We start from the raw sequence: 22,587 nt of genomic DNA on the forward strand, positions 1-22,587 counted from the left end.
CAGAATGACTCTTGCCAGCACCAGTGTCCTCAGCCGGTAGGATGAGCTCCCCAAAATTGTTGCTGCCAGCACTTGTGTCCCCAGGGTGAGTCCCAACTGCCTGCTGCCTCTCTGGGAAGCTCTCCAAGATCAGCAAGTTTTTCTGACCCAGGCTCCTTTTAAATTACTGCCTCTGCTCTGAATCTCAGAGCGTGTGAGATTTTGTGTGTGCCCTTTAAGAGTGGAGTCTTTATTTCCCATAGCCCTCTGTCTCCCGTAAGTAAGCCTTGCTGGCCTTCACAGCCAGAAGTTCTGGGGCTTGTCTTCACGGTGCAGGACCCCTGGGCTGGGAACATTAACATGGGGCTCGGACCTCTTGCTTCCAGGAGCAAACTTCTGACATTGTAACTAGCCTCCAGCTTGTGGGTTGCCTGCCTGGGAATACGTGTCTTGACTATACTACGTCTCCATTCCTCCTCCCCATCTCATTTTGGTTCCCTCTTTAAATCTTTAGTTGTAGAAAATCTTCTATGATAGTCTTGAATTCTTTCTCATCGGTAGTCGCTCTGTGCGTAACTGTAACTTTGTGTGCCCATTGGAGGACGTGAACTCAGAGCCTTCCTATTCTGCCAGGCTGGCCACTCCCTCTCCTCCAGGATTATTGTTAACTAGGCTTTTCGTTATCAAATATGTGATTATTGCTAAAAATTTGTATTTGGATTCTGTACAGTAAAATTCACTCTTCTTTGAGTTTTGACTAGTGCATAGAGTGACATAACTACCCCAGTAGTTAAGATGTGGAACAGTTTCATCACCCAAAAAAGTTCCTTCTTGCAGCCCCTTTGTGGTCAACCTTCCCCTCAGCCTCTAACTCCTGGCAACTACTGATCCATCCTCCACACCTAGAGTCGCCTTTTCCAGAATGTCGTACAGATGGAGTCATACAGATGGATGTACGTAGCCTTTTGAGTTGGGCTTCCTTCATGGAGAATAACGCTGTTGAGATTCATCAGTGCTGTTCCTTGTATCAATGGTTTGTTCCTTTTTATTGCTGAGTAAAATTCCCAGGTTGTTTATCCACTCCCCAGTATAGAGACCTAGAATTGTTTCCAAGTTTGGTGATTACGAAAAGAAAAATACTGCTATAAACATTGCATGTAGGGTTTTGTGTGAATATACATTTTCATTTCTCTTGGGTAAAAACTTAGGCCTGGGATCATTGGGTCACATGGCACTTTATGTTTAAGAGAGACAGCTTGAGGCACGTGAGTACTGCTTGCACACTGAAGAGAGTTTCAAACTTCCTTAAATGGAAACTGTAGCTTTCAAGCCACATTGTGCCCCAGACTACATTGAGAGGTGAGATTCTTGGAACTGACACATCTCTCTGCCTCCTCTCTCAGTCGCTCTACCAGAGAACACTTCAGGGACCACATCACTCTATTTTGGCCGGATCTCTCTTCAGGAGCTCACAACACATCCTGTTCTAATGAGAGTGTGAGCAAAAGCTGCAGACTCTTGACAGAGGCATGGACTTCAGCCTCATCAGGACTGACAACACCAGAGATCTTAGCCTGGGGCAGTTTTGAACCTCAAAGCCAGTTAATCCTAAAATGCTTCTAATCTCTGTCATTTTCTATCACTCTCACAATTGCAGACCACAGTCTCCCTCCTCCACCAACATTTACACTCAGTCCTGTCTTCGGCAGTGTTACTGTCATACAGCTGCTTTGTGCTTTCTCCAGTAAATCATTCTTTCTCTGGGGGTTGCCCACCCACCGTAGCACTTTTACTATGCCTTTTGGAGTCCTCCCACGAACAATCAACCAACCAAACCAACCAACCCTTTTCTAAGGACATGGAATCTCCCCCTTTTTTTTTTAATCGAAGTACTGTCAGTTACAACGTGTCAGTCTCTGGTGTACAGCACAATGTCCCAGTCATGCATGTACATACATATATTCATTTTCATATTCCTTTTCATTTAAGGTTGTTACAAGATATTGAACATAGTTCCCTGTGCTATACAGCAAAAACTTCTTTAAATCTATTTTTATATATAGTGGCTAATGTAGAGTTTCCTTTTAAAAGTGCATTCCTCTTTGAATTGGCTGCTAGAAAGCTTGAAGCCAATTTTGTAAGTGAACCCCACTTCCATCTCCATCTTATAATCTTATTCTTATTTCTCCTTTGCCTTATCTCTAAGACTTAAAAAAAAAACTTTGCTATGTTTTTAACAACTTTGTAAAACCTCTTTAAGTGCCTTTTAGGACAACATGAGGTTATACTACATGAATACTCTGGCATTCACTTATACATATCCAAAATTCTATTATCTCTCCTTCTTTACTAACAGAATACTGATTTTACTTGGAATATCACTGTGCCTCAGATCAAGGAGATGTAAACCTAAGCCAAGAGAGCTGCTGTTTTGCTATGAAAAGGGCAAGACTCAAGCCGGTGCACACTTTTGCCCTTCTTTCCTTCTTCTTGTCTGTAACTGGAACGTGATGTCTGGCATTAGAGAAGCCATCTTGGTACCATGAGGTCAAAAGCAAAGTGCTAAGAATGGTGTCTCAGGAAGCCAACTCGATCCTTCCCTGGTGATCTCATAATGCCACAGTACCAACCCTGAAATACTTATTCTTAGATTTAATGTTAGCTTCATTTGATTAATGTAGGTTGAGATTCTGTTACATACTGCCAGATCCAAACCTAGCTCCGACATACCCTCATATCTTTTTCCTCCACTGAGCGTGCCTCCCTCAACCCTGGCTTTCACTAGCTGCCTTCTTGTCACACCATTTTCACTATTGCACCATCGAGAAGAGGTTGCTCATCCTCTCAAGCCCCAAAAAGCTAAGGCCTGAGGGCAGTCATCTCACTCTGCCTTTCTCTTTGTTAATTTTAACCATTCTTCTTCTACTCTTACGCAAAACACTTCCTTCTTCCAGGGACACACCCTTGGTTCCACCCTTTAACACTCCTCATGGCTGTCATTAGCCTGCCTCCCAGAGAACGCCCCTTGGTCTCACTCTCCAGCCAGAATTCCAGAATCATTGTAGACAGTTTCAGTATAGACATAGCTCTTTTTTTTTTTTTTTGCACTTTGCAGATACTATGTATTTTACAAGTTGAAAATTTCTGGCAACCCTACTTGGAGCAAGTCTGTTGGTGCCATTTTTCCAACAGCATTGTTCACTTGGTGTCTCTGTGTCATATTTAGGTATTCCTAACTCAGATCATCCATGAAGGTGCGACACTAAACAACAGATTTTCAAGATAGATGAAATATCTTTATATTGGAAGAAGATGCCACCTAGGACTTCCACAGCTAGAGAGGAGAAGTCAATGTCTGGCTTCAAACTTCAAAGGACAGGCTGACTCTCTTGTTAGGGGCTAATGCAGCTGGTAACTTTCATTTGAAGCCAGTGCTCATGTTCCATCCTAAAAATCTGAGGGCCCGTAAGCGTTGCTAAATCTCCTCTGTCTGTGCTTCATAAATGGAACAACAAAGCTTGGATGACAGCACAACCGTTTACAACATGTTTACTGAATATTTTAAGCCCACCATTGAGACCTACTGCTCAGGAAAAAAAGATTCCTTTCAAAATATTACTGCTCATTGCAAATAGACCTGGTCACCCAAGAGCAGTGATGATGATGTGCAGTGACATTAGTATGTTCATGCCTGCTAACACATTATCCATTCTGCAGCTGATGCATCAAGGAGTAATTTAGACTCCCAAGTCTCATTATTTAAGAAATACATTGTGTAAGGTTACAGCTGCCATAGATAGTGATTCCTCTGATGGATCTGGGCAAAGTCAACTGAAAACCTCCTGGAAAGGATTTACCATTCTAGATGCCATTACGAACATTTGTGATTCATGAGAAGAGGTCCAAACAGCAACATGAACAGAAGTTTGGAAGAAGTTGGTTCTAACCCTCACAAATGACTTTGAGAGGTTCAAGATCTAGTGGAGGACTTAACTGCAGATGTGGTAGAAATAACAAGAGAACAGGAGTTGGAAGCGAGGCCTGAAGATGTGACTGAGTGGCGGCAATCTCATGGTAAAACTTTAATGGATGAGGAATTGCTTCATATGGATGAGCAGAGAAAGTGGTTTCTTAAGACAGACTCTACTCCTGGTGGAGATGCTGTGAAAATTATTGACATGACAACAAAAGATTTAGACTATTACATAAACTTGGTTGATAAAGGTGCAGCAAGGTTTGAGAAGATTGAATCCAGTTTTGAAAGAAATTCTATTGTGGGTAAAGTGCTGTCAAACAGCATCACAGGCTAGAGAGAAATGCCCATGAGAGGAAATTTCCGTGTTATTTTAATAAATTGCCACAGCCACCCCAACCTTCAGTAACCACCACCCTGATCAGTCAGCAGCCATCAACATCGAGGCAGGAGCCTCCACCAGCAAAAATATTATGATGCACTGAAGGCTCAGATGTTGGTTAGCATGCTTTAGCAACAAAAATATTTCTTAATTAAGATATGTATAACTTTTTTAGACGTAGTGCTATTGCACACTTAATAGACTGGTATAGGGTAAACATAACTTTTACATGCATTGGGAAACCAAAAACTTAGTGTGGCTTACTTTATTGCAATTGTTGCTTGCTTGCGGTGGCCTGGAACTAAACCTGTAGTATCTCCGAGGTCTGCCTGGATCGATATTCAACATCCTAATTTTGAAGCATCTTGACTTCCTTCAACTACTGCAGCAGCCCATTCCCAAGGCCACAATCTGGACCAGGTTATTTCCTTGAGCTCCTCCAACTGTTGCTTTGTATAGAGATATCTCTTACAATTTCAATGTAGACCTAATTTTTTTTTAAAGCTGGTCTGTTTTTTTAATTAGTAAATTAATCCATTTTCAATGTTCACAGTTAATTACAAGTTTGGACAAATTTTACCATCTTATATTTATTATGTCTGTGTTTTCTTGTTTCATTTTATCTTAATTTTGCTTTTTGTTAATCAGATTTTATTAATTTCATTTTTATTTGAACTATTTAGGGGCTGTGCATCCTATTTTTGTTTTGGTAGTAACCAATCGGGTTTTGCTTTACAGTTTTATTGAGGTATATAGTTTATAGGCCATATAATGTACCCCTTGTAAGTGGATGGCTTTTCAATGATTTTGACAAATTTATACATTTGTGCAACCTTCAGTTTTAGAACTCTCTGTTCATCCTCTAAAATGTCATATGTCCTTTGGCTGTCAATCCCCTCTCTCACTCAGCCTCAGACACACATGGATTTTCTTTCTATCTCCATAGTGCTGCCTCTTCTAGAAATTTCATATAAATGTGATCATACAATGTGTCGTCTTTGTTATTGGGTTCTTTCACCTAGCATAATTACTGGAGGTTCATCCATGTTGTCGCACGTGCCACCTGCTAATTCCTGTTTATTGCTAAGTAGTATTCATTGTATGGATATACCATTGTTTATCCATTCATGAACATTTGGACTGTTTCCAGTTTTTGGCTTTTGTGAGTAACATTGCTATGAATGTTCACTTACAAGTCTTTGTGTAGATACGTGTTTTCAGTTTTCTTGGGTGCATGTCTGGGAGTGGAGTGGCTAGGTTATGTGACAAGTGTGTTTCTATTTGCTGCTTGGCATAAACCAGGAAGCAGGAGGACCTGCACCCTGATGACTTGTGCTCCACCCAGTATTCCTGACAGTTTCACTGGGCTCTTGCTTGCTCCCCTTATGCAGTCCTTCTGAACCCTTCAGCACCCCTAAAACCACTCCTGTATTTTTTACAGTCCTCTTCCCTTGTTTTGGGCTTCGGTTCTTCCTTCAAACTGAGCCCAGCTACTTTTTGCCTTCTGAGATGCTTTATAATTTTGAGCCCACCAAGAGCACCTTTACTTGTTTTTCAACACTGTTATGAACTTATTTATAGTGTAGCTGGTTGTGAAATTGGAAATTCTGGCCAAGACCATAAGATAGTAGATAATCTGATCCCACAGTGAAGTGATAGACTCATATACAAGTTTTCAAAGCAGGAGGTTGAAATCAGTTAGAAAACTGACCGACAATAAAGAGATAAACAGGTGAAGGAAGTGGAGGAGGGAGAAATTGTGTGGAGAAGCTTCTTTGGGGAGAGTTACTGCCATAATGGTCATTCCACTCCCATCCTGCAGCCCACCATTTCCTCCGTCCCCTCAAGCCCAGCCGGGGCAGACTTTCAAGGACCACTGGAGAGCTTGTATGTGTTCCCTGGCACTTGGGATGCACAGCGGTCTGGAGTCTGCCATTGGCCTGAGGAGCCAGGGCAGAGACACGGAGAGCTGTTTCTGCTTTGAGAAGTAGCTGCCTTCCATGCCTAAGGTGCATGACCGTCAGGGATGAGGTCATGAACTCTTGGGAGGAGTACCAGCCGAGGGTCATTTAAAAGCGTTCCAGTGCTCCTGCCAAAGGAAAAGGAGACACCCTCTCAAGAGAGGGTCTGTGCGTGCGGACCAAGAATCTAGGGGAGAAGCAGCAGGGCCCACTGCGGAAGATGACTTCGTCACAGCACGTGCAGTTGGATAAGCACACCCAGAGAACCCACGGAACTCCCAGGAGAGAGTCCACCTCAGGCCCCTGCAAGGCCTAGAAAGACCGATGTCACTTACAACAGTAGCAGTCAAATGAGAACTTTCTGTGTCTCCTTTCCTCTCCTCGCTCTTTGTGGCCCAACTGTCAAGGCACCATAAGGAGACACAAACAGGGAGAAGAAAGTAATGACATCTCTTTCAGGTGTCAGGCGGCCTGCCTGAAGCTGGCCCCCAGTGGAGGAGACGAGAGGATTTCATTCCGAATCAGTTTGAGAATTACTATTCTTACAGAGAGTTGGTCATACTAATTTCCATATTCAGACTGTGTTCTGTGACTTAAAGTAAATCTAAGAGTCTGTTTCCAAAGAGAGACCAGAGGAGTGATGGGGGCCAACTGGAGACGTCGGTGGGGGCAGCAGAACCACTTGCCTCACTTGATGAGATTTAAAGGGATAATAGTCAACCATGTAAAGTTAGTTCATCAATTATAACCCTTAGGGCGGGCTTGTTAAATGATATGGTTACAATTTTTCTATCTGTTCTTCTATTTCTAAGGATTTAAAATGGAGCGAGGACAGGGTGGGGAGGGGATAGCTCAGTGGTGGAGTGTGTGCTTAGCATGCACAAGGTCCTGGGTTCAGTCCCAGTACCTCTGTTAAAAAAATAATAAAACAGAGGGAGAGGCTGAAGTGTTTTCATAATCAAATATTTTTCACCTCTGAAATCTTACATTTTTAAAAATTTTGGTTTCCAAAATTAATTGCCTATTTTCTCAGTATTCTTATTGTTCCTCCTTCGTGCTCACGTCTCGGCACTGGTCCATTAAACCTTGTGTTTCTCCGGCTTGGACTCGACTTCCTTTCTTTTCCAGCCAAGACGTTCTAGTGCATCATTTTAACTTGCTATCCCATTTCCAGGGCTCGACCTGCAGTCGCACCTCAAACTTGCACCGATCCTACTCCCTGTCTTTTCTGGCTCTGCACACAGGGTGCTGAGCAATACTGAAGAAATCATTTAAACCCACATCTAGCAAATTCCTACTCTCCCAACTCAGCTGGGCTCCTAGTACTTTTTTGCAGAAGAACACTTACGTCTTTTCTTGGGCCAGTTTTTCCTCTTCCACCCATTTTAGTAGTTTTTGTAATTCTTTGCCACTCATTTCAAGCTCTACGCTTTGAATGCATTCATATTTTATAGAAAATACTGAAGCAGTGTTCGTGAACAAGTCCTCACGTTCTCAACTCTATCTGAAAATGTATTTCTATTCCCATCTCTTTCCCTAGTTCCTCTAGCATCAGGTGGAGTTTACCTTCTTCCTAGCCTAATCTTCTTTGCTTGTGTTCTGGGTCAGTGCAGATGAATAATCAAGGGATCTTGTTAAAATGCTGATTCAGCAGGTCTGGGCTGGGACCTGAGATTGTGCCGTTCTGACAACCTTCCAGGCCATGCTGACACTCCTAGTCTGCAGACCACACTTGGAGTAGCAAGGCTGTCATTTGATATCCTCTCCTCTCCTTTTGCCCTATTAGTTAATTACCTTTCCTCCTCGATTTATTTTTAAACTCTCTCTACTGGCTCTTCAGCATATAAAATGTTTGAAATTCTCTGATCTTAAAAAAAAAATGTCTCTTTCCAAAATCTTTTCTTCTTAAGGCATCACTGTTTCATACCTTATCTTCTGTATGTGTTATCCATTGCTGCGTAACATGCCCTAAAATTTAGCACCTAAAAATAGCAGTTTCTAGGACTCAAGAACCCAGGTACGGCTTAGCTAGGTCCTCTGGCTCAGCGTGTCTTATAAGACTGCAATCAAGATGTCAGCCAGGGTGACAGTCATCTCAGAGCTTATCTAGAGGAGGATCCATTTCTAAGTTCATTTATCTGGCAATGGCAGGATTTAGTTCCTTACAGACTGTTGGGTGGAGGGCCTCAGTTCCTTCCTGGGTGTTGGCTAGAAGGCTCCAGCAGTCCTTTGCCATGTGGGTCTCTCCACAGGGCAGCTCACAGCATGGTAGATGGCTTCCACTGGAGCGAGCAGAGCATGCAAGAAAGGGTGAGCAGGGCAGAATCCGGTCTTCTTGTAACCCGACCTGGGAAGTGACATACTGTCACTTTTGCTGCATCCTGTTGATTAGAAGTGAGTTGCTAAGTCCAGCCCACACGCAAGGAGAGGAGATTACACAAAGGTGTGGACATGAGGTGGCCATTTTAGAGGCTGCTTCCCATTCCTTCATAGCCAAGCCTCTTGAGAAAGTCTGTATTTGCTTTCCACTTTCTGTCAACTTTCGTTCACTTTTCAAAACTTTAGCTTTTGGTTCCCCCTTTAGCTGCTTACTAAAGACGCCCTAGTTGTCAGATCCAAAAATCGTTTCTCAGACTCACCTTCCTTGGTCTGTTACTTAGCTTTCATAATACTAGTCTCTCCTAATTCTCTTCCTAGTCCTTGAACCAAATCCTTTTTAATATATTTCCTAACTTCTCCTCATCAATGCATAGTTTGAATGTGGATGTTTCATAAGTTCATCTTCTTTTCATTCTATGTACAATTTTCTCATCTTCACCTATAGCTTCCATCATCACATGTGCATGATTGTTTTAGTCAGAGTTCTCTAGAGAAACAGAACCAATAGGAGACATATATATGAGGAGATTTATTATGGGAATTGGCTCATGCGATTACAGAGGCTGAGATATACCACGATGCGCCACCTGCAAGCTAGAGAATCAGGAAAACCGATAGTATAATTCAGACTAAGTCCAAAGGTCTGAGAACCAACAGAGCCAGTGGTGTATCTCCCAGCCTGAGACTAAAGGCTTGAGAACCAGAGGGCCAATGGTGCAAGTATCAGAGACCAAAGTCCCAAGAAGCAGGAGTTCTGATGTCTGAGGGCAGGAGGAGGTGGATGTCCCAGCTCCAGAAGAGGGAGAATTTGCTTTTCCTCCACCTTTTTATTCCATTTGGACCCTTGATGCTTGCCCTCATGGGTGAGGGTAGATCTTTACTCAGTCTACTGATTCAAATGCTAATCTCTTCCAGAATCTCTTTCATCTTCACAGATATACCCAGAAACAATGTTTTACCAGCAATCTGGGCAGCCCTTAGCCCAGTGGAGTTGATAGATTAAATTAACCACCAATGGTAATGCTGAAAAACTTTCTGTGGAACTCTGGGACAGTATTTCTGCCTTCTGGCTATCCCATAAACATTTCAAACATGGACTTATTCCTTCCCCCAAATACATTTCCCCCCTTGTTTTCCATAATCTGCTTATTGTCATCACGGTCTACCCAACTGCCCTCTGATTTGGAAAACAGGACTTGTCTTAGAATCTTGGCTTCCTGTCACCTTCCACATCCACATCTAAGTCTTGTTGCTTTCATCTCTTTAACATCTTCTGTATTTCATCCATTCCTCTGCCTGGTCCAGGACCTTTGACTCCTTCTATAATTTCTTCTCCGTATTGTATACCCCACGAGGACAGGGAGTGTACCTTGTCGACCTCTGTGGCCCCAGTACTAGCCCAGGTAGTATGGTTCTTGTGAAATCTCCCTTGTCTGGTTGATTGAAACTAAAATTTAAATCTGACTGTGGTGTTCTAGCACTTAAGGGCTTTAATGAAGTCTAATTACTTGTCTGAACTCCTTAGTATCATGTAAAAACATTCCTTTATTCAGATGTGTACATGTAATAGATGCCTAAATGTTTTAAGGTCTTCAATCCGCTTCTGCATTTTTTTCTGTCACTTCCCTCATTGTCCAGCTGTCCACTTCTACCTCTTATGCTGTCATTGTCTGTGCTGTTACCTGCCTCGTCTTCCTTTCTCATCTTGTTGCTTCTACGCTGCCATAGGCAGGGGAAACAGTGATGGACTGAAAATTCAAAGGGCTGTCTTCTGGGTAAAGTTCAAAAGCATTAGTGGACAAAAGTGATAATTTCTCATTTGGTTTATTACATCTTTCCCCCTTATTTCCTACTTTTTGGTTATATCAGAGAGATGAGAGGTTATTGGATGATTGTCTTGTAGACAAGTAAGGTGTAGTAATTTATAGCTGTTGAAAATGAAAGTTGTATGTCAGCTCTGCCTGTATTTTCCATATGGGGGAACTAGCCTATCTGCAAGTCAGTAATTCAGTACTTAAATCTGAACACATTGTAAGTGGCTCTCTCATCCACACTGTTTTCTTGCACTTCACCCCCAGTCCTTTTCTATCACCCTCCTTTTCTATCAGAGCGACCTGGAGCATAGAGTGGTAGGTATAGGGCAATGTGAGTAACCAGAAAAGAGAATTCTAGAAGAATTTTAATGTTTTTCCTATTAATGAAGAGGTCATGTGAAATCAGCGTACCTTCTGGCCCACAGATACCTTATGCCTCCTGTCCCCATGTAAGATAATCTAAGTGGGAAAATTATTTAAATAAAAACATCACTGATGCTTTTTTAAAAAGGGCCCATCATAAGCTGTTTGACCCCATGCCCAAAAGAAAAGCAAAAACAGAATCCACTGGACACCCCTATCTGCAGGTGAGCTGATAAGCACTGACAAAATGGGCAAGTATTTAGTCATTAGGAAACACTTTAAATGACAACACTCTTAAGAGCTGTCCATTAGAGTGAGTATATGTGAAGATACAGACGCAGGAGAAAAGCAAATAAACAAATATGAACAATCCTTTAGAAGGTCTCCGTCAGAATTAGATGTGAGAGCCTGGCGTGAAGGAATGCAACAGAAGGTGCTTGCATTTGAGCTGAGGCTCGTTTATCCCACTTATCTGAAGTCAGAGCCAATAATTCCAATGATCCCAAGAATGGCTATAAATGTTTTCCACATTTAGAAAGAGCAATTGGCAGAACATCACAAATGGGCCAATTCCTTCTCTTAGTAACATGATACAAATAGGGACTGTTCTGATTTAATCCCAGTGGGTCATATGCGTTGAGTTGTTTCTTATTAGCAGGGAGAGATTCACACCCATTCCCATGCTTTCTGGCTCAGGCTGCGACAGCACGTCTTTGCTGGATTCCATGTAGACATTTTTAAAAATTTGCTCTCCTTTGATTTGATTCTTTTATCCCAAACAGATCTAAATCTTTAGCATCTTTTAGATCTCTGCTCCTTCTATCTATTTCTACTAGTTAAAAAAACTTTCTATCAAAGTATGATGAGTTTACAATGTTGCATTAATTTCTGGTGTACAGCATAGTGATTCAGTTATTCACATATATATTCCTTTTCATACTCTTTTTCATTATAGGCTATTACAAGGTATTGAATAGAGTTCCCTGTGCCTCACAGTAGGACCTTGCTGTTTATCTGTTTTATATATAGTAATTAGTATCTGCAAATCTTGAGCTCCCAATTTATCCTCTACCCTCCTTTCCCTCCTTATAACCACAAGTTTGTTTTCTATGTCTATGAGTCTGTTTCTGTTTTGTAAATAAGTTCATTTGTCTCATTTTTTAAAAAGATTTCATGTGTAAGTGATTTCATATAGTATTTTTCTTTCTCTTTCTGGCTTACTTCACTTAGTATGATGATCTCCAGGTCCAGATGGAAAAGATGTGGTATATTTATACAGTAGAATACTATTCAGCCATAAAAAAGAATAAAATAATGCCATTTGCAGCAACATGGGTGGACCTGGAGATCGTCTCTGCTAGTTTTTATTGTGTCATTTGGGCAACTTAGTTTCTGTCCTTGGCCAATTGCTGATTCTGCTTTTGCTTTAAATCTCTAGGTCTTATTGAGCTGCTTGTGCCCTCCACTTATCTGGTTTCAACAGCTGGCTACTTTTGCTTCAGTATTTCCCTAACAGTCTGTAGAGCTTTTGATCCATAGTGCAAAGCAAGATAGGGATCTAATTAGAACAGTGTAGACTTGGGGGAGGGTATAGCTTAAGTGGTAGAGCACATGCTTAACATGCACAAGGTCCTGGGTTCAATCCCCAGTACCTCTAAATATAAAAATAAAAACCTAATTACCCCCCACTCAAAAAAACGGTGTAAACTGACTTATCAGCCCCTATAACCTCCCATCTTCTAAAACGTTATTATTTATAGGCTTTTTAGTTGAAGCTGGTTTACAGCCTTGGATTATGACCTGTAGAATCTTGCCATGGAGATGGATAGAAAGTAGCAAATTTCTTCTCTCAGTTCCCACCCTTTTGCTTTTAACATGCATGCTGAATATCCATAGGAGAAAGTGTTTCATTTACTTTTTAGAAATAACTTGGAGCTATTTTTTTCCCCCAAATAAGTGCAGATTAATAGTCCTGTTAATTAATAGATAGAAATCTAGGAAAGAAAAAAACTCAATATTTTCCCCCCAAGTAATTGATGATCCGTATGTAATTAATGATTCACCATATGTGAATCTAAGTGTTTAATATAATTTTTAGACTGAGTCTCAGCTATGAGCTAAAACTGTTCATACCAGTTCTAAGGAAACTTTCACCCCTCAAGGTGCCATTTCATATATTTTAACTCCTTTGTTACTGCCAACATTCAGAATATAGTGTTTTTCAACTCTTAATGGGTGATTTCATTTCCAAGGCAATGCGTTTCTGAGGGTGAAATCACTTGGAACAGAGCCTAGCATATACTATAGATGTTTGCTAGTATAACTTGTTCAAATTGTAGTGATAGATTGTTATCAAGATGGTGCTGGATTGTATTTAGCCAGGAGTATCTGAATTTTCAGTCTTAGCCCTGTGACTTGTCTCTCTGTGGCAGTGTTGAGGGAGCTTCATGCACAACAGGGGCCAAACAAGACAAAGTAATACTTCATCGTTAGCAAAATCTTTTGTCTCCAAACCCCAACGTAATTACAGCACCAGAGAGCTGAACCAGAGCAATGGTGAAATTCCTCTTCTTTAGGCTGGAGGCTACAAAAACCGATGGCCAATGCAAGCCAAATGGCAAGTCTTTTCTCTCCTTTCTACCTCATTCCCTTATTCGCCCCTAAGGATTGGAATTTGCCACTTTGGTGATAGGAAAAGGAGACGTGCCTGAGACGGAGAACAAGTGACAAATGATAAGAGAGAGGTTTTCCCCAGACCACTTCGTGCCAGGGCAGGACAGTGAACTTGACTGTGTCACTTGGGAAAAAGGAAACAAATGGAGAGCAGAGAAAGGGAGGTGCTTTAGGTTTCTACCATGTCCTAAGCCTGAATTCCATAACCTCATGGATGCAGAACTGAAAAGAAGAGAAAAAACTGGTTCAGTTTTAAAGGTGTGGTACCAGCTCTTAGCTCTTACTTCTCTCCCATTCTTGGTAGGGCATCTGATAAATAGCCATGTGCCGAGCTACTAGCCGTGGCCAATGCAGTGTTCCTTAAACCAAACCAAACCACACCACACCACAGAAATGCCTCCTTGTAGACTGAGTCACAGCACAAAGGCCTAGAACTGTGAGTGTCACCTTTGCCTGTGGGCACCACCTGTCTTCCAGGATTGTAATGATGGTTGACAATAATGTATGTAATATACATGGTGCATAGTAGGTCCTCAGATTGTAGCTGTTTTGCTTCATTTTGTTATTATCATTATTAAAGAAAATCCTCTGTGCTAGATATAGAAACATAGAAATCTGAGTGAAAAAGCAAAAATTTTATAGTGCTTAATATAATTATTGCACCTCCCAAAGCTGTAGCAAAAAGCGACTTAAAATCTTAAGAGTGGTTTTATTTTCAGTCTTCTTTATAATTGGTGGCTACAGGTGGTCAAATCCAGTTTTAGAATATAGATTTAAGAAACTTAAAATGAGTGTAGAATCTGGCAGCTATGTTCCATCTAGATTTAAGTCACATTTAGAGTTTGGCTGGGATGTAAGCCAAAAGAGATTTGCTATAATTTCATAAGATAAAATTATGGCATGAGTCATCATCTCTCTAGCTTAGGTGTTTTTCTTCAGAGGATATTTTAAAGATGCAATTCATAATTTGGTGTTACATGGGTTTCTTCAGTTTTATTCCTTAATTTTAAATGATGTTGTGAAGAGGGCATACATTATCTAAAGCTACAGATTTGGGTTTATCAGATGAGAAATAAGTGAAGGAATGCAAGGACATTTTTTAAAAAGGAGGTAGAGGTTCTATTTAAAAAGAGACTTGACATTTTCCAGGCTAAGCTATTATTTAGAGAACATAGAACTTTTATAAAAATACAGATAGCTTTCTGAGTAGGGATTTTTAAAAAACCAATTACCTTGGTTTTTGACAGTGTAAGGCAAATGCAGGACGTTGGGAGAGCTCATGCTGAGATCACCATCTAATACTATAGCCATAAAGTATGGGCTTAAGTCCAGCCTTAGAATGCCTGACATTTGCTATGGAGATGAAAATGTGGATCTTAAAAGACTAGCCCAGTCAGATGTATTTTTTTCATTTATTCTGGAATTTTGGGTTGGCTAAGCTTTCACAATAACTCAATTTAATCGTTAGCTTTTAACTTTATCATAACCTCTGGGTATTAGCATCTGACATTCTACTGAAGTTAATTGTAGTGCCCTTAGCAGTCATTTTAAAAAGGTGTTAGAAAAAGAGAATAGTAAGATAAAGCCCAAACTAACATGTAATTTAAGTATGATGTGTCATTTAGAGTGAATCTGCATGAGCTGAAGCACCATCTAGTATTACAGCCATAAAACACTTCGATTCCTTAACGTCTCTGTGACTTGGTTTCATCATTCTATAAAATGGGCATTACACCTTCAGTTCTTGGGAGAATTAAATTAGAAAATACATTTAAAGTGCTTAGAACAGTTCTTGGCACATAGTAAGCATTCAACATAGGATGTATGTTACCAGAAGCAGTCGTTGCATATGGGATATGATGGCTTAGTAGGAAGTGCTGTGAGAATAAATAAGGGGCATATTATCTTAGAATTTACCTGCTTAAAATTTGGATAAAATGTTTTACATTTCCTAATAAATAAAAAATAAAATTTCTGAAAAACACCCAATGTACAATTCATATTTAGTGAGCATTCAGTAATACATTATATTAATTACTGCCTCTAAAGCAAAAGAAACAAAATAAACTTAAAATGCTATACATAATACATAAAGTAGTGCCTGTTATCATCATATATTTTAATGGTTAGAAAAATTTTCTCCAAATTCAGATGTTCCCTAGAAAAACCTTCCACTGCAGATTGTTAGTATGTTAAAACCCGATTATAACACAGCTTGTTAGTACCTAGATTTGTGTGCTGTCGAATCATTTCTACTGAAAAGCATGTCTTGTCCTAAAACAAAATCTCATTAATTTTTACTTTGCTTAAGCTGTGGGTCAAATAATGCTTCTCTGGAAAACAGATATTATAATGTTAGGCTAAAGAAGGTATTAATTTTCCCCACCAACACCAGGATTTCTGTTTATTTGTGTTTAGTAAGGCCAGTAATTTCCAGCATACTATGGCAGTATAATTGGCATACTTATTTTTCCAGATTTGTACAAGTTCTGAATCATTAATCATTAACTTTATAGGATAACTTTATAAAATTTGGTCTTAAAAAATAAAACCCCTCTTTTTAATATTCTGCACATTTTATGTACATTGTTTTCTCCCCTGAATTCCAGTTGTATTAATATACATTCAACTCCATTTTCCATCATCTCTTTATAGTCTTAAATGAATGTTTTCATATTCAGGGAAAGAAGAATAAAAGAGTGGCAGGAAAAGGAATGGAAAAATGAAGTCTCCAGAACTCTGAAGATAATAAGAAAAGATGGGAGAAGGATGGCATGAAAAAGAGAGGTGAAAGAGAAGGGCTGAGTCTAATCTAGTGCCGATCCTAGTCTGTGCTGGTGTCTGACTATAAACGTCGGAATTGTCTTTGGGTCTACAGTTATTGGAAGACGTAAATGGGTGGGATAAGCAAGACACCTCACTTGCATGGACATCAGCAGGCAGGTCGTTACTTGTCTGCTGGGAATTCATCTACAGCTTCAGACAAGGGCCTACACGTTCTCCATGTGGCTTGTTTTTTTCCCAGCATGATGCCTGGACTCCCAAGAGAGCATCCTGAGTACTAAGTGGCCCCAGAACAAGCATTTCAAAAAGCCCAGGTGGGAGTTGCAAAACTTCTTATGATCTAACCTTGGAAATCACAGAACATTACTTCCAATGCATTCCACTGGACAAGGAAGTCACTAAAGGCAGCTCAGTTTCAGAGAAAGAATTAGGCTTCATGCTTCAGTAGGAACTGTAATAAAAATTTTGTAGCTTTCCTTAATCAACCACAAATTGGAAAAAAAAATTCTAGAAATGAAAATCATTGTGAATGAAATTAAAAATGCAGCAGCATATAGGCGTCACAGAATTTTTGACAAAGTTTAGGAAATAATTAGTAATCTGGATGATAGAACTGGAATAGACTATCCAGAAAATAAAATCCTCCAAATAATAAAAGGTATTTTTAAAAAGACAATGGAAACCAGAAGATAATGGAATAAATTTTTCCATGAGCTGAAAGAAAATCCTTTATCAACCTTAAGTCCTGGACCTAGTGAAAATATTCTTCAGGAATGTTTCACACAAACAAATTAAGATAATCCATCACCTGCAGACTCATATTAAAGGAAATACTAATGGGTTTTCACTAGGCAAAAACTGAAAATGGTCCTGGGTAGAAGTTCCCAGATGCAAGAAAGAATGAAGAACACAAAAATGGCAAATGTGTGGGTAAATCTGAATAAACAGGGACTGTATCAAGTAAAAATGCTAGGAATTTTTAGGAGGGGATTCAAAATATGTAGAAATTGAAACATAATAAAACTAGCATATAAATCAACTGAGGGTGTTACATAGAGTTCAAATAACCTGGGGATAAAGTAAAGCATTGATTATCATTAGAACCTGATAAGTCATGATTATACTTTTGAGTCCAGATAAAAACTTTTCCATTTATTATAAATCAATTTTCAACAAAGGCACCAAGAAAAGTCAGTGAGGGAAAGGATCATTTTTTCAACAAATAGTGCTGGAACAATTAGATACCCACGTGCAAATGATGAATTTAGACACTTGCCTCATACTATATACAAAAATAAATGCAAAATGGATCATAGACAAAAGTTAAGATCTAGAACTATGAAAATCCTTGAAGAAAACATAGGAGTAAATCTTCATGGTCTTGGGTTAGACAAAGGTTTCTTATGTAGAAAGAACATCAAAAGCACAAGCAATAAAAGAAAAAAATTGATAAATTGGACTTCATTAAAATAAAAAAAGTTTACCCTTTAGAAGACATCATAAGAAAGTGAAAAGACAAGCCACAGATTGGAAAATATTTGTAAATCATATATCTGATAAGGGATTTGTATAATAATAAAAATATAAAATATAAATATAAAAAAAGAGAGCTCTTACAACTCAGTAATAAGACAATGGAGAAAAAAGTGAATAGACATTTCAGCAGAAAAGATATATGAATGGCCAATAAGTACAAGATGCTCAGTATCATTAGTTATTAGGAAAATCCAAATTAAAATTATAATGAGATAATACTTCACACCCACAAAAATGACTATAATTTTTAAATTTTTAAAAAACTTTTTAAAAATTAGAAAAAAATTTTTAACAGCAACATTATTTGTAATTTCTGAGATATGGAAACACCACAAGTGCACACCAATACATGAATGGATACAGACAATGCAGCATATATACGTAATGGAGTACAACCCACCCCCAAAAAAGGATATTTTGCCATTTGTGGCCCTTCATTCACTTTTTCTTTTTTTCATTTCAAAAACCAGAATTTTATAACTGGCATAAACATTTCCATTGCATCAAAAACAACAAAATACCTAGAAATAAACTTAACCAAGGAGGTTACCTATACTCTGAAAACTGAAAAACATTGATGAAGGAAACTGACTATGATACAAATAAATGTATTTTTAGGTAGGTTAGTTACGTTTCTCAACCTTGGAGAGGTGGCCCTCTGTGGGAGATGTTCTATGCGTCCCAGCAGTACACATACTCCTCTCTTGTCACCCAAGGGCCAGGGTCCAGCCAGTCCTAATGTAGCATCTGACCTGTGTTTGTGGATTCCTTCCACAGGCTTTGGGATTGTTGTTTTCTTATTTCTGATATCTGCTCCCTGGTGGATGAGGCTGGACTAGAGGCTTATGCAGGTTTCCTGGCAGGAGGAGTCGGTGCCTGCCCACTGCTGGGTGAAGTTTGGTGCTGGACCTCTGGTGTCTAGAGGTGTTTGTGGCTCTGCTGATGGGTGGGGCTGTGTTCCCACCCAGTATATTGTTGGGCCTCAGGCTCCCCAGCCCTTAAGCCTTCAGGCTGTCAGATGGGGATACGTCTTGGTGCTAATGATCCAATCAAGATGTCAGCCTCCAGGAAATCTCATGTAGATAAACACTCCCAGAATGTCCACCACCAGCTTTTATGTCCTCTGGGTGAGCTGCAGCCATCCTGTATCTCCCCAGAAAACCCTCTAAAACCAGCACTCAGGTCTGGCCAGGTTCCTATGAAATCACTGCCTCTGCCCTTGGACCTGGTGCATGCGAGATTCTGTGTATGTGTCCCAAGAGAATGAAGTCTCTGTCTCCCCCAGTCCCGTGGGGCTCCTGAAGTTAAGCCCTGCTGGCCTTCAAAACCAGATGCCCTGGGGTCTCCTCCTCCTCCCAGTGCCAGAATCCCATGCTGGGTAGTCTGACATGGGGCCCAGAACTCTCACTTCTGTGGGAGGGCCTCTGTGATTTAATTATCATTCAGGGGGTGTGGGACCTGACTATAGGAGGGTGAGCGCGCCCCTCCTATTGACCCGCTGTGGTTCCCTCTTTAAGTTTCCAGTTGAAGGAAATCTTTTTTGCTAGGTTCCAGTCCTTTTTTTTCCCAATGGTTGCTTAGCATTCAGTTGTGGTTTTGTTGTAGTTGTGAGGAGAAGAGAGCTCATGGTCCTACTACTCTGCCATCTTAACCAGAAAAATAAACATGACTATAATTAAAAGAAACTACAACAAATATTAGTGAGAATGTAGAGAAACTGGAACCCTCATACATTGCTAACAGGAATGTAAAATGGTGCAATCACTTTGGAAAACCTTTTGACAATTCTTAAAATGTTACACATAAATTTACCACATAACTAAAGCAATTCTTCTTTTAGGTATTTACCCCCCAAAATGAAAATGTATGTTCACACAAAGACTTGTACACAAATGGTCATAGAAGCATTATTCATAACAGCCAAGAAATAATTCAAATGTTCAGCAGGCAGTGAATGGATGGACAAAATGTAGTGCAGACATAAAATGGACTATTCTTTGACAATAAAAAGAAATTAAGGAATGATACATATTACAATATGAATGAACCTCCAGAATGTTATGCTAAGTGAAAGAAGCCAGATGCAGAAGACCACAATTTGTATGAGACCATTTATATGAAATTTCTAGAAAAGGCAAAGCTACAGAGATAAAAAGCAGATCAGTGGTTGCCTAGGACTAGAGATGGGAAAGGCAGTAACTGCAAATTGGCCACGAGATGTCTTTCGAGGGCTGTAGAAATGCCCTAAAATTAAACTGTGATGATGATTTCACAACTCTGTAAAATTACTAAAAAAAATTTATTCGTACATTTGCTTTTTTTTATTTAAATGGAGGTACTGAGGATTGAACCCAGGACCTCTGCATGCTGAGCATGTGCTCTACGCCTGAGCTATACCCTCTGCCGCCACCATACATTTAAAATGAGTGAGTTTTATGGTATGTAATTTACCTCAATATTAGTAGTTAAAATTTTTTTAAGTACAATAATATATTTTATAATCAGAATTAGGTCTAAAACATTAGCAAAGTAATGCATATTTTCCAAACTGTTGGAGGAGGGGAACTAGATTAATAAAAATACTTAATCAGAAAAAGGCTAGAAAGGGGACAAAGAAGAACATAAAACAAGTGGACAAATATCAGGCACATTTTGAGATAATACACTTAAACGCAGATATATAGGTAATAATATTAAAATATAAATGGGCCATGTACCATTTTTCAATTTATTGCCTCAGCTCCTTCAACCTTTTCTCTGTTCTGTGAAAATGGTTCTGGGCCTTTGAAATATTTTTCCTTTGCCAGGTGGCACGGAGGGACAGTAGAGGGCGCTGGAGAGACATTACACCAGGAAAGGGTTATTACTTCCTGGTTCCACTGAACTGATTCTTTAGGCTCCTGCAGCTCTCCAGCATCCAGCTCCTGGCTTCCCCAGCCTCAGACACTTGTCCTTTCTCCAACACAAGGTTCCTACAAGTGCATGTGGCCAGCAGCATCCGGTGGCCAGCACCTTTTCATTTCTTGGGTGGCGCTGTGAGATACCTCCCTATGGACAGCTTTCCCTGGCATTCTGAAATGAGGATTTCTGGTAAGTTCCAAGGGCAGACTTCTAGAAAGTTCCAGCCATGTGGCACCGCAGAGACTTCCCTGCCATCCAGTGAGCCATGGCTATGGTCTCTCATCCCTGCAATGGTGGGTGTGGGAGGTGTGCTTTTCCTTGGACACTATCACAGCTTTTGAGTAGTGGCTCTTCCTTACATCTGCTGTATATATTAGACTTCTCTGCTTTTTAATAGCTAATTGTTTATTACCCCAACCCCTGATATAGTTGGTAATTCTTTACATTAGATTTTCCCTTCAAATTATCATGTGGTTTCTCTCTTCTGAGTGATTGTTTACTATGTCTACAAATCTATTTCTGTTATGTAAATGAGTTCATAGTGTTCTTTGTTCTTTTTTTTTTTAGATACCACATGAGTGATATCATATGGTATTTTTCTTTCTCTTTCTGGCTTACTTCACTTAGAATGATGGTCTCTAGGTCCATCCATGTTGCTGCAAATGGCATTATCTTATTCTTTTTTATGGCTGAATAGTATTCCATTGTATAAATATACCACAACTTCTTTATCCAGTCATCTATTGATGGACATTTAGGTTGTTTCCATGTCTTGGCTATTGTACATAGTGCTGCTATGAACATTGCGGTGCATGTATCTTTTCGCATTAGAGTTCCCTCTGGATATCTACCCAGAAGTGGGATTGCTGGCTCATATGATGTCTATTTTTAGTCTTTTGAGGAATCTCCATACTGTTTTCCATAATGGCTGCACCAAATTACATTCCCACCAGTAGTGTAGGAAGGATCCCTTTTCTCCACACCCTCTCCAGCATTTATTGTTTGTGGACTTTTGAATGATGGCCATTCTGACTGGTGTGAGGTGATACCCCATTGTAGTTTGATTTGCATTTCTCTGATAATTAGTGATATTGAGCATTATTTCATATGTCTATTGGCCATTGACATTGGTCCAATAACCAACTCCTTGCAGATGCTGGGGGACAACTGTACCCATGAAGCCCTAACCAAACTATACTATCTCCTTATAAAAGGTTATGTGTTTCACATAAACCTATGCATTTGGAAAAATGTGGTGATAAAAAATACAACACTCCCAGAAAGGAATCTGCTTAAGACCACATTCCATAAAAGGTATATTTCTGGTCTGCTTACTCTAAATATCAGATCTTAACTAAAATTATTAATTGGTTCTATCTATAAGAGTACATAAATATTCTTAAAATTTGGATATTATAAAGGCAATTTTAAATATAAATATGTTTAAATATAAATATAAAAGCAATTTTAAATTTTAAAATAATTGACAATGGCTAAACCCATTCTGTGGACTTAGGGTTTAGTCACTGACTGCAGTTTCTCACATTGTTACTTTAAGTAATGGTGCTTATCAAACTGCTTTCCAGCAAGGGTTTAACCCTCCTTCCATATGTTTTGCAAATAGCCTGTGAAAATTGCTTATTACGGGAAATGACTTCTTTTTGTTTGGTGCTGCATCTCTGTTTTCTCAGTGCATCCTGCTCAGCTGTCTCAGTATTCTGTCTCTGACAATGGTGAAAAGGGAGCCTAGGATCTTTTGACAAGGTAAGTAACTTCCACATTGATTCCCAGCTGAAAATAAATACCACATCGCATAGGAACACCCTTGGTCTGTGTGGGTTG

General features: G+C 39.7%; 1 long non-coding RNA gene across 5 annotated transcripts in view; it reads left to right on the forward strand.

Annotated features, from left to right (window-relative positions):
- Positions 1 to 22,587, forward strand: part of LOC105084738 (uncharacterized) — a 38,404-nt gene that overhangs the window by 12,982 nt on the left and 2,835 nt on the right. For 3 of the 5 annotated variants that reach the window (XR_004140134.2, XR_836736.3, XR_836739.3), the window contains 2 exons: positions 20,813 to 20,934; positions 22,437 to 22,509. This is a non-coding gene — a long non-coding RNA (uncharacterized LOC105084738). Of the gene's footprint in view, positions 1 to 16,205; positions 16,623 to 20,812; positions 20,935 to 22,436; positions 22,510 to 22,587 lie in introns of all 5 variants that reach the window. The other 2 variants (XR_010383222.1, XR_010383221.1) reach the window with 2 other exon arrangements.

The sequence above is a fragment of the Camelus dromedarius genome, chromosome 11 (genome assembly GCF_036321535.1).
Source record: "Camelus dromedarius isolate mCamDro1 chromosome 11, mCamDro1.pat, whole genome shotgun sequence".
Taxonomy (NCBI): Eukaryota; Metazoa; Chordata; class Mammalia; order Artiodactyla; family Camelidae; genus Camelus; species Camelus dromedarius.